The 10,463-nt window shown below is 48.3% G+C and overlaps 1 long non-coding RNA gene across 1 annotated transcript; it reads left to right on the top strand.

Moving 5' to 3' along the window:
- The first annotated feature begins 1,086 nt into the window (after positions 1-1,086).
- On the top strand, positions 1,087-4,865 carry LOC128821018 (uncharacterized). The gene is made up of 2 exons (XR_008441004.1): positions 1,087-1,470; positions 4,699-4,865. It is a non-coding gene; the product is annotated as an uncharacterized LOC128821018 (long non-coding RNA).
- Positions 4,866-10,463: the final 5,598 nt, after the last annotated feature.

Raw genomic sequence — 10,463 nt, forward strand, 5'->3', positions numbered from 1 at the left:
CCCTGAACTGGCCGGACACCTCCAAAAATTCAAACGATCAAAGACGTGTCACAGACCCAAGGTGCCCCCACCTCAAACCTGTGCTGCCCTGACAGTCCCAAGGGAACCCTACAAACTGACATCAGGAACCTGGGCTGGCCACTTTTCTTTCCCAGGGAAAAGGACCGGTCTTTGTCTCCAGGGGCCCGTGGCCCTGAAGTGGCCGGACACCTCCAAAAATCCAAACGATCGAAGATGTGTCGCAGACCCAAGCTGCCCCCACCTCAAACCTGTGCTGCCCTGACAGTCCCAAGGGAACCCTACAAACTGACATCAGGAACCTGGGCTGGCCACTTTTCTTTCCCAGGGAAAAGGACCGATCTCTGTCTCCAGGGGTCTGTGGCCCTGAACTGGCCGGACACCTCCAAAAATTCAAACGATCAAAGACGTGTCACAGACCCAAGGTGCCCCCACCTCAAACCTGTGCTGCCCTGACAGTCCCAAGGGAACCCTACAAACTGACATCAGGAACCTGGGCTGGCCACTTTTCTTTCCCAGGGAAAAGGACCGGTCTTTGTCTCCAGGGGCCCGTGGCCCTGAAGTGGCTGGACACCTCCAAAAATCCAAACGATCGAAGATGTGTCGCAGAACCAAGCTGCCCCCACCTCAAACCTGTGCTGCCCTGACAGTCCCAAGGGAACCCTACAAACTGACATCAGGAACCTGGGCTGGCCACTTTTCTTTCCCAGGGAAAAAGGCTGATCTTTGCCTCCAGGGGCCTGTAATAAAAAGGTCTTTGTTCATCAAAACGAACATTGAAAGAAAATAAGAATTTAAACTGAATAGAGAATTTCAGACTGTGAGAAGAGAAAGAGGAGAAAAAAAAAAGGGGGGGGTTTGATAAACAACAAGTATTCTGCTTAAGAATTGTGCAAATGCAGCTAGCACAGAAGACTGTGTAACTAACTATATACAAGCTAACTTTTAGACCAAGGACAACCGGCAAAGAAGATAAGGAGCCTTCATCCCTATGATCACCAAGGGCAGAGAGAAAAAGGACCCCCTAGCATCCAATTGCACCGGCGCAGAGTGCATCGAGAGAAAATACGTCAACCGAAAAAGAGGGGGGACTATAAAAACAAAAAGGTCAAAGGGGGAAGGTGCGCCGTGGCAGAGTGGAAACTCCCCGGCCGCCCAGCGCTGTTTTTTGCTTAATACCGCTTGCTTAATAAATTCTTGTTAATTGATTTATCTATAATTAGCCTCCCCAATTGACTTTGTCCATAACAAATTTGGTGCCGTGACTCGGATAAGGGCAAACGGGCAGGAATTCCTAATCAGGGAGGCGCCCCGCTGCCTTTTCAGCGGCCCTGGTGCAGGCTTTTCCTTCTCGGGCCCTTACCGACGAACCTAAATTCGGTATTAAGCAAAAGGGATACCGGTAACCCCGTAATCTTTGTGCACGAAGCCCGGGCGAAGACGCAGGACAGCGTGAGTATAAAAGTGGGATCCGCTCGGTTGGGGTTGGGATCCCAGGACATAACGTACGAGACGTCCTTTTAGGACGAGGCAAGTGTGGACCTCTAAGTAGTGCGGTTTCCAGACCCCGAGAGGGGCTGGGCCACGAACAGGGGGCCGCGAGTGTGTGTGTGTGTGAAGGTGTCCTGGAAGATGGGACAGAGGAAAAGCAAGCCCTCTGATTCCATGGGGACGGGGACCCCAGTAAAGTTTCCTCAGATACCACCTGACAGTCCGTTAGGTTTAATAATAAAATCTTGGGATGAATACCCTTCAAGAAAAGGGAAGGATAGGGCAAAAATGATACATTATTGTATGGAAGTATGGGGAGGGAAACAAATCTGTGGTGATAATTTATTTTGGCCAGTGTTTGGAAGATTCGAGGACTGGATTTGCCAGTCATTAAACATTTATGTAAATTCTAAAGAACCTTTTGATATGGAAGAGCGCAAGTACGCTGCTCTCTGGATAGTGGGGGAAACAAGAGCAAAACTTTTTGCCTTAAGCACCCAGGGAGAAAAAAAAAAAAAAAAGAAGAAAAATAAAAAGCCTGAGGAGGTTCCAACTGCACCCCCTCTACCATACATACCTCCCCCTCCTCCACCTCCACCAGCACCACCAGTAGTCTACCCCAATTTAGATCAAGGGGGGGATCTTGAAAACCAGGAAGTAGAAGTCCTGGAACCGGTCCCTGAGGAAAATCGTCGTGTTACTCGTAGCCTAACAAGGGGGAAAAGCGAGAGGGAAAGGCAAGCTCTATATCCATTAAGGGAAGTAGCTTTGGGAATGATCCCTAATCCTAATGCTGGTCAGCAGGGACAACCAGCCCAAATTCCGGGAATAGGTTATGTGGAGGTACCTCTTAATTCAGGAGATGTGAGGGAGCTCAAGAAAGAAATGGGACATCTATTGGAAGACCCCCTCGGAGTTGCAGAGCGGGTGGATCAGTTTCTGGGGCCCAATGTGTATACGTGGGATGAAATGCAGTCAATACTGGGGATTTTATTCACATCTGAGGAGCGAGGGATGATCAGGACGGCCGGTCTGAGGATTTGGGATAGAGACCATCAGGCAGGACCCCAAGCAGATACTAAATGGCCTTTACAGCGTCCTAATTGGGATAAGCAGGATCCCCTGCATAGGACACATATGGCAGACTTAAGAACAATTCTTATCCAGGGGATCAGAGAATCAGTCCCTAAGGGGCAGAATGTGAATAAAGCTTTTTGTGAGAGTCAAAAGAAAGATGAGGACCCCACGGAATGGTTAGGATGGCTCCGGAGATCTTTTCAGCTGTACTCCGGAGCAAACCCTGACACTCCGGAAGGACAGATGTTGTTAAAGACCCAGTTCGTGGCCAGAGCCTGGCCTGATATTAGGAGAAAATTGGAAAAGATTGAGGATTGGCATGGTAGAGGCCTGGATGAATTGTTGCGGGAAGCTCAGAAAGTGTATGTATGGAGAGAGGAGGAAGGACATAGGAAACAAGCAAGAGTGATGATGGCTGTGGTACGTGAAGGGCAGAGGGGAACGTTTAGTCAGTTCCAGGGAAGTAAGCTGAAGGGCCAGAAGGTAGAAGAAGGGAGAAGAGAAAAGGAGAGTGGACAAGGAAGCTGCTTTTATTGTGGTAAGAGAGGGCATTTTCGGCGGGAATGCAGAAAAAGGTTGGCAGATGAAAAGCAATTCAAGGAAGATTGAGGGGGTCAGGGGCTCTATTTGCTGGGGACCCAGGAAAAAACAGAGCCCCTGGTAAAACTAAAAATTGGTCCCCAGCAGCAAGAATATGAGTTTCTTGTGGACTCAGGAGCTGAGAGATCAACGGTTCAAACCCTTCCCTCAGGGTGTAAATTATCAAGAGAAACAATACAGGTAGTTGGGGCAAAAGGGGAAGCCTTTAAAGTGCCTGTAATCAAAGACGTGATTTTTGAAACCAGCTCCAAAATAGGTATAGGGTCACTGTTGTTAGTTCCAGAGGCTGACTATAACTTACTGGGACGAGATTTGATGATTGAATTAGGAATTGGAATCGACATAAATGACAAGAAGCTAAATATTAAATTATGTCCTCTTCGGGTAGAGGACGAACAGAAAATTAACCCTGAAGTGTGGTATACCCCAGAAAAAGCTGGCCGATTGGACATAAAACCTTTTGAGATAATATTAAGAAATCCTGAAGTCCCAGTTAGAGTTAAGCAGTACCCAATTCCAAATGAAGGAAGGAAAGGGGTCAAACCTGAAATTGAAAGATTAAAAGCACAAGGGTTATTAGAACCCTGCATGTCCCCTTTTAATACTCCTATCCTTCCTGTTAAAAAACCCGATGGGAAATACCGTTTGGTACATGACTTACGAGAAATTAACAAAAGGACTGTAGAAAGATTCCCTGTAGTAACTAACCCTCATACTTTATTAAGTCAGTTAGGCCCCGAAAATCAGTGGTATAGTGTTATAGATTTAAAGGATGCATTTTGGGCATGTCCCCTTAAAGAAAGTTGTAGGGACTATTTTGCCTTTGAATGGGAAGACCCAGACACCCACAGGAAACAACAACTCCGTTGGACGGTACTCCCACAAGGGTTTACAGAGTCCCCTAATTTATTTGGCCAGGCACTGGAGCAGCTGCTTACAGATTTTCAGTTGAGAGAAGGGGCTGTCCTGATTCAGTATGTAGATGACTTGTTAGTAGCTGGGAAAGAAGAGGAAATTGTCAGGGAAGAGAGTAAAAGATTACTCAATTTTCTAAGCCTGAAAGGACTCAAAGTGTCAAAATCCAAATTACAATTTGTGGAAAAAGAGGTGAAGTATCTCGGACATAGACTGAATCAAGGAACGAAGAAACTAGACCCAGAAAGGGTTAAGGGAATCTTAGCTATGCCAGGGCCAAGGACAAAGCGGGAGGTTAGACAGCTGTTAGGACTGTTTGGGTACTGTAGACAATGGATAGAGGGATTTAGCGGGAAAGTAAAATTCCTATATGAGAAACTAACAAAAGAAGGCTTGCTTAAGTGGACTTGGGAAGATGAGGAAAAACTACAGGACCTCAAGGCAGAATTAGTAAATGCACCGGTTCTCAGTCTTCCTGATTTAAAAAGGCCCTTTTATAATATAAAACCAGGTGATAAGGTGTTAATAAAAAAACCTGGAAAGAAACCTCACTAATCCCAAACTGGGAAGGCCCCTATGTTGTTTTACTTACTACAGAAACTGCAGTCAGAACCGCCGAGAAGGGATGGACACATGCGAGCCGAATAAAGGGACCGATTACTGCTGCTGCTGCCGAAGACCCCTGGAGAATAACCAGCCAACCCGGAGATCTTAAGGTCACATTTAAACGGACTTAATGGACTCAGTAAAAATTGTACAAACCAGCTGGTATAGTGAGATATTGGATTATGGATATCCTGTAACTGATGATTTTAGAGTCTATTGTACAAATAAGGATTGTGATTGTTACCCTTTTGTATGCTATATTTGTAAAATCTGCCAGGAACGGTGGTGGGTCCATAGTTATAGAGGTACCCCTCCTAGGGGTATTTGTAAAGGGTGTTACCAATTAGAAAGAGAACTGACAAAGTCAGTCCTAAAGATTGGAGAAGAGAACGGGACCCTACCAAGGGAATCCCAAGAGTGGTGGGAGGTGTTTACTAAGGGGGCTAGGCCTGAAAATTGTTGTTACCACTCTAATGAACCAATTCCCCTAATTGTTCAAATTATAAAAGGGAATTGCCTGAAGACTTTACCTGGAATTCAGTGTAATTCACCGCAAGTGAAGGATAAGAATTGGGAATCATTCAAAAAGAGGCAGCAAAAAACAGAGTAAGGGTCCTCCTGAAGAATATCCTTGCTGCCGAGAAGATGGTACACCTCGCGGCTCGAAGCAACCGGGTCGGCGAGCGAGGCAGAGGGATAAGAAGCAGTGGAGGAAAAAGCCCTCAAACTGGGACAATTCAAAGGTATTTCAAGAACTGCCTCAAGGGTACTGATCTCCCAAGGGTAAAGGTGAGCCCGGCAATAACATGTCAAACCAAACAGCGGGAAGGGGGAAATAATGATAATCAAGTTCTGGGGTGGTTTGGACTCCACCCTTGCTGGCAAATTCTGTACATATTAGTTATATGTTGTACCTGGCCTGTACAAGGGGACTATGCACACCAGCCATTTAATTGGACTCTGACCAAAATAGACCAAGGGAAAGTTGTTAAGCAAAATGCCACCACTGTAGCTCCTACTTTTTTAGTTACTAATGAGGACTTGGTGAACTCTGTGTGGGGATGGAGTAAACCTGACTTCCACGCTATCTATTGGTGTCCTAGCTCCAATCCTGGGAGGGGATATTGTAATTACCCTGGGGAATATCTATGTGGATATTGGGGCTGTGAAACCATAGCAACTGCCTGGGCTGTCACCCATCCAGATAAATTTTTACAGGTCTCATGGTATCCTAAAGGATGCAAAGTTCCATGGTATGGCACTCAAGGAGAAATTCTGTATATGGGGAATTGTAGGTCCTTGAAAAATACAGGTGCTCAACCCCCTGGACCCAGGATGGCTGGTAGGAAAAACTTGGGGAGTAAGGTGTTGGGAACCGGGTAAGGATCGTGGAGGGTACATTCAAATAAAAAAGGAAATCCTACCACATGATCCTCTACCCATAGGCCCTAACTCTGTAATTGCTGAGGAGAAGTTAACCGAGACAGCTATAGGGACCAGTGACACCACAATGCCCGGAAGCGGGACCCTCATACTCCCGACCCCGGATCCCCAGCAAAGTACCCTTTGGAAACTTATGCAGGCAGCGTACCAAGTCCTCAATGTAACACGACCTAACATTACTGAACAATGCTGGCTGTGCTTTGATATTAAACCTCCTTTCTATGAGGCAGTAGGGCTCAATGAGAAACCCAAGCGAGTTAATGGGAGCAATCCGCCACAATGTAACTGGAAAGACCCCCAAACCCAAGGGATAACGTTAGCAGCAGTAACTGGAAAGGGACGATGCATAGGGAGAGTCCCGTGGCAAAAGAAACATTTGTGTAAAACAGTCAGTAAAGCACAGCATAGGAGTAACCCGGCAAAATGGTTGATTCCAGCCAAAAATACTAAATGGATATGCTCCAGAGGGGGGCTTACACCCTGTATTGCTCTTGACCTATTCAACGAAGTCTCTGAGTTTTGCATACAAGTGGTAATAGTCCCTAAAATCATTTATCATCCTGAGGAATATGTGTTTAATGCTCAAGTCACTTCTGAATATCACTTATCAAAAAGGGAACCCTTCACAGCCTTGACAGTGGCTACCCTAATGATTGTAGGTGGAACAGGTGTTGGCACCGGGGTGGCATCATTAGTAAAACAGAATCAAGAATTTAATTCCTTGAGGATTGCTGTAGATGAAGACTTAGCCCGCATTGAACAGTCGATCTCAGCCCTTGAAAAGTCTGTAAGATCCCTGTCAGAGGTAGTATTATAAAATCGTAGAGGATTGGACTTAATATTCTTGCAACAGGGAGGATTATGTGCTGCCCTTAGGGAGGAATGCTGTGTGTATGCAGACCACACGGGAATTGTGAGAGATACAATGACTAAACTAAGGGAAGGCCTCGAACGGAGAAAGAGGGAGAGAGAGTCACAGCAAAGCTGGTATGAGACTTGGTTCAACAGCTCCCCTTGGCTTACCACGCTACTATCAACACTTGCAGGTCCTGTGATATTGTTGTTACTAGGTTTAACTTTCGGACCTTGCATTTTTAATAAAATCATAGACATTGTAAAAGGAAGACTAGAGGCAGCTCATCTAATGCTTATTAGGGAGAGGTACGAAGCATTGCCCAGGGACTCAGAAGCAGATGAAACCCTGGTCTTAAGCCACCAAGAGTTAAAGCGTTTTAATGAACAAATTGGTAAAGAGAAAGAGGAGGGATTGTAATAAAAAGGTCTTTGTTCATCAAAACGAACATTGAAAGAAAATAAGAATTTAAACTGAATAGAGAATTTCAGACTGTGAGAAGAGAAAGAGGAGAAAAAAAAAAGGGGGGGGTTTGATAAACAACAAGTATTCTGCTTAAGAATTGTGCAAATGCAGCTAGCACAGAAGACTGTGTAACTAACTATATACAAGCTAACTTTTAGACCAAGGACAACCGGCAAAGAAGATAAGGAGCCTTCATCCCTATGATCACCAAGGGCAGAGAGAAAAAGGACCCCCTAGCATCCAATTGCACCGGCGCAGAGTGCATCGAGAGAAAATACGTCAACCGAAAAAGAGGGGGGACTATAAAAACAAAAAGGTCAAAGGGGGAAGGTGCGCCGTGGCAGAGTGGAAACTCCCCGGCCGCCCAGCGCTGTTTTTTGCTTAATACCGCTTGCTTAATAAATTCTTGTTAATTGATTTATCTATAATTAGCCTCCCCAATTGACTTTGTCCATAACACAGACCCAAGGTGCCCCCACCTCAAACCTGTGCTGCCCTGACAGTCCCAAGGGAACCCTACAAACTGACATCAGGAACCTGGGCTGGCCACTTTTCTTTCCCAGGGAAAAGGACCGGTCTTTGTCTCCAGGGGCCCGTGGCCCTGAAGTGGCTGGACACCTCCAAAAATCCAAACGATCGAAGATGTGTCGCAGAACCAAGCTGCCCCCACCTCAAACCTGTGCTGCCCTGACAGTCCCAAGGGAACCCTACAAACTGACATCAGGAACCTGGGCTGGCCACTTTTCTTTCCCAGGGAAAAAGGCTGATCTTTGCCTCCAGGGGCCTGTGGCCCTGAAGTGGCCGGACACCTCCAAAAATCCAAACGATCGAAGATGTGTCGCAGACCCAAGCTGCCCCCACCTCAAACCTGTGCTGCCCTGACAGTCCCAAGGGAACCCTACAAACTGACATCAGGAACCTGGGCTGGCCACTTTTCTTTCCCAGGGAAAAGGACCGGTCTGTGTCTCCAGGGGCCTGTGGCCCTGAAGTGGCCGGACACCTCCAAAAATCCAAACAATCGAGGATGTGTCGCAGACCCAAGCTGCCCCCGCCTCAAACCTGTGCTACCCTGACAGTCCCAAGGGAACCCTACAAACTGACATCAGGAACCTGGGCTGGCCACTTTTCTTTCCCAGGGAAAAGGACCGGTCTGTGTCTCCAGGGGCCTGTGGCCCTGAAGTGGCCGGACACCTCCAAAAATCCAAACAATCGAAGATGTGTCGCAGACCCAAGCTGCCCCCAGCTCAAACCTGTGCTGCCCTGACAGTCCCAAGGGAACCCTACAAACTGACATCAGGAACCTGGGCTGGCCACTTTTCTTTCCCAAGGAAAAAGGACCGGTCTGTGTCTACAGGGGCCTGTGGCCCTGAGTGGCCGGACACCTCCAAAAATCCAAACGATCGAAGATGTGTCGCAGACCCAAGCTGCCCCCACCTCAAACCTGTGCTGCCCTGACAGTCCCAAGGGAACCCTACAAACTGACATCAGGAACCTGGGCTGGCCACATTTCTTTCCCAGGGAAAAGGACCGGTAAGTCTCTCCAGGGGCCTGTGGCCCTGAAGTGGCCGGACACCTCCAAAAATCCAAACGATCGAAGATGTGTCGCAGACCCAAGCTGCCCCCACCTCAAACCTGTGCTGCCCTGACAGTCCCAAGGGAACCCTACAAACTGACATCAGGAACCTGGGCTGGCCACTTTTCTTTCCCAAGGAAAAAGGCTGATCTTTGCCTCCAGGGGCCTGTGGCCCTGAAGTGGCCGGACACCTCCAAAAATCCAAACGATCGAAGATGTGTCGCAGACCCAAGCTGCCCCCACCTCAAACCTGTGCTGCCCTGACAGTCCCAAGGGAACCCTACAAACTGACATCAGGAACCTGGGCTGGCCACTTTTCTTTCCCAGGGAAAAAGGACCGGTCTGTGTCTCCAGGGGCCCGTGGCCCTGAAGTGGCCGGACACCTCCAAAAATCCAAACGATCGAAGATGTGTCGCAGACCCAAGCTGCCCCCACCTCAAACCTGTGCTGCCCTGACAGTCCCAAGGGAACCCTACAAACTGACATCAGGAACCTGGGCTGGCCACTTTTCTTTCCCAAGGAAAAAGGACCGGTCTGTGTCTCTAGGGGCCTGTGGCCCTGAGTGGCCGGACACCTCCAAAAATCCAAACGATCGAAGATGTGTCGCAGACCCAAGCTGCCCCCACCTCAAACCTGTGCTGCCCTGACAGTCCCAAGGGAACCCTACAAACTGACATCAGGAACCTGGGCTGGCCACTTTTCTTTCCCAAGGAAAAAGCCTGATCTTTGCCTCCAGGGGCCTCTGGCCCGAAAGTGGCGCGACACCTCCAAAAATCCAAACAATCGAAGATGTGTCGCAGACCCAAGCTGCCCCCACCTCAAACCTGTGCTGCCCTGACAGTCCCAAGGGAACCCTACAAACTGACATCAGGAACCTGGGCTGGCCACTTTTCTTTCCCAGGGAAAAGGACCGGTCTTTGTCTCCAGGGGCCCGTGGCCCTGAGTGGCCGGACACCTCCAAAAATCCAAACGATCGAAGATGTGTCGCAGACCGAAACTGCCCCCAGCTCAAACCTGTGCTGCCCTGACAGTCCCAAGGGAACCCTACAAACTGACATCAGGAACCTGGGCTGGCCACTTTTCTTTCCCAGGGAAAAAGGCTGATCTTTGCCTCCAGGGGCCTGTGGCCCTGAAGTGGCCGGACACCTCCAAAAATCCAAACGATCGAAGATGTGTCGCAGACCCAAGCTGCCCCCAGCTCAAACCTGTGCTGCCCTGACAGTCCCAAGGGAACCCTACAAACTGACATCAGGAACCTGGGCTGGCCACATTTCTTTCCCAGGGAAAAGGACCGGTCTGTGTCTCCAGGGGCCTGTGGCCCTGAAGTGGCCGGACACCTCCAAAAAATCCCAACAAGCCAGGATGTGCCCTCCACTGGCACCTTTCCAAAGCATTGCACTAGATTCCAGCAATACTCTGCAT

Source organism: Vidua macroura, chromosome 33 (genome assembly GCF_024509145.1).
Source record: "Vidua macroura isolate BioBank_ID:100142 chromosome 33, ASM2450914v1, whole genome shotgun sequence".
NCBI lineage: Eukaryota > Metazoa > Chordata > Aves > Passeriformes > Viduidae > Vidua > Vidua macroura.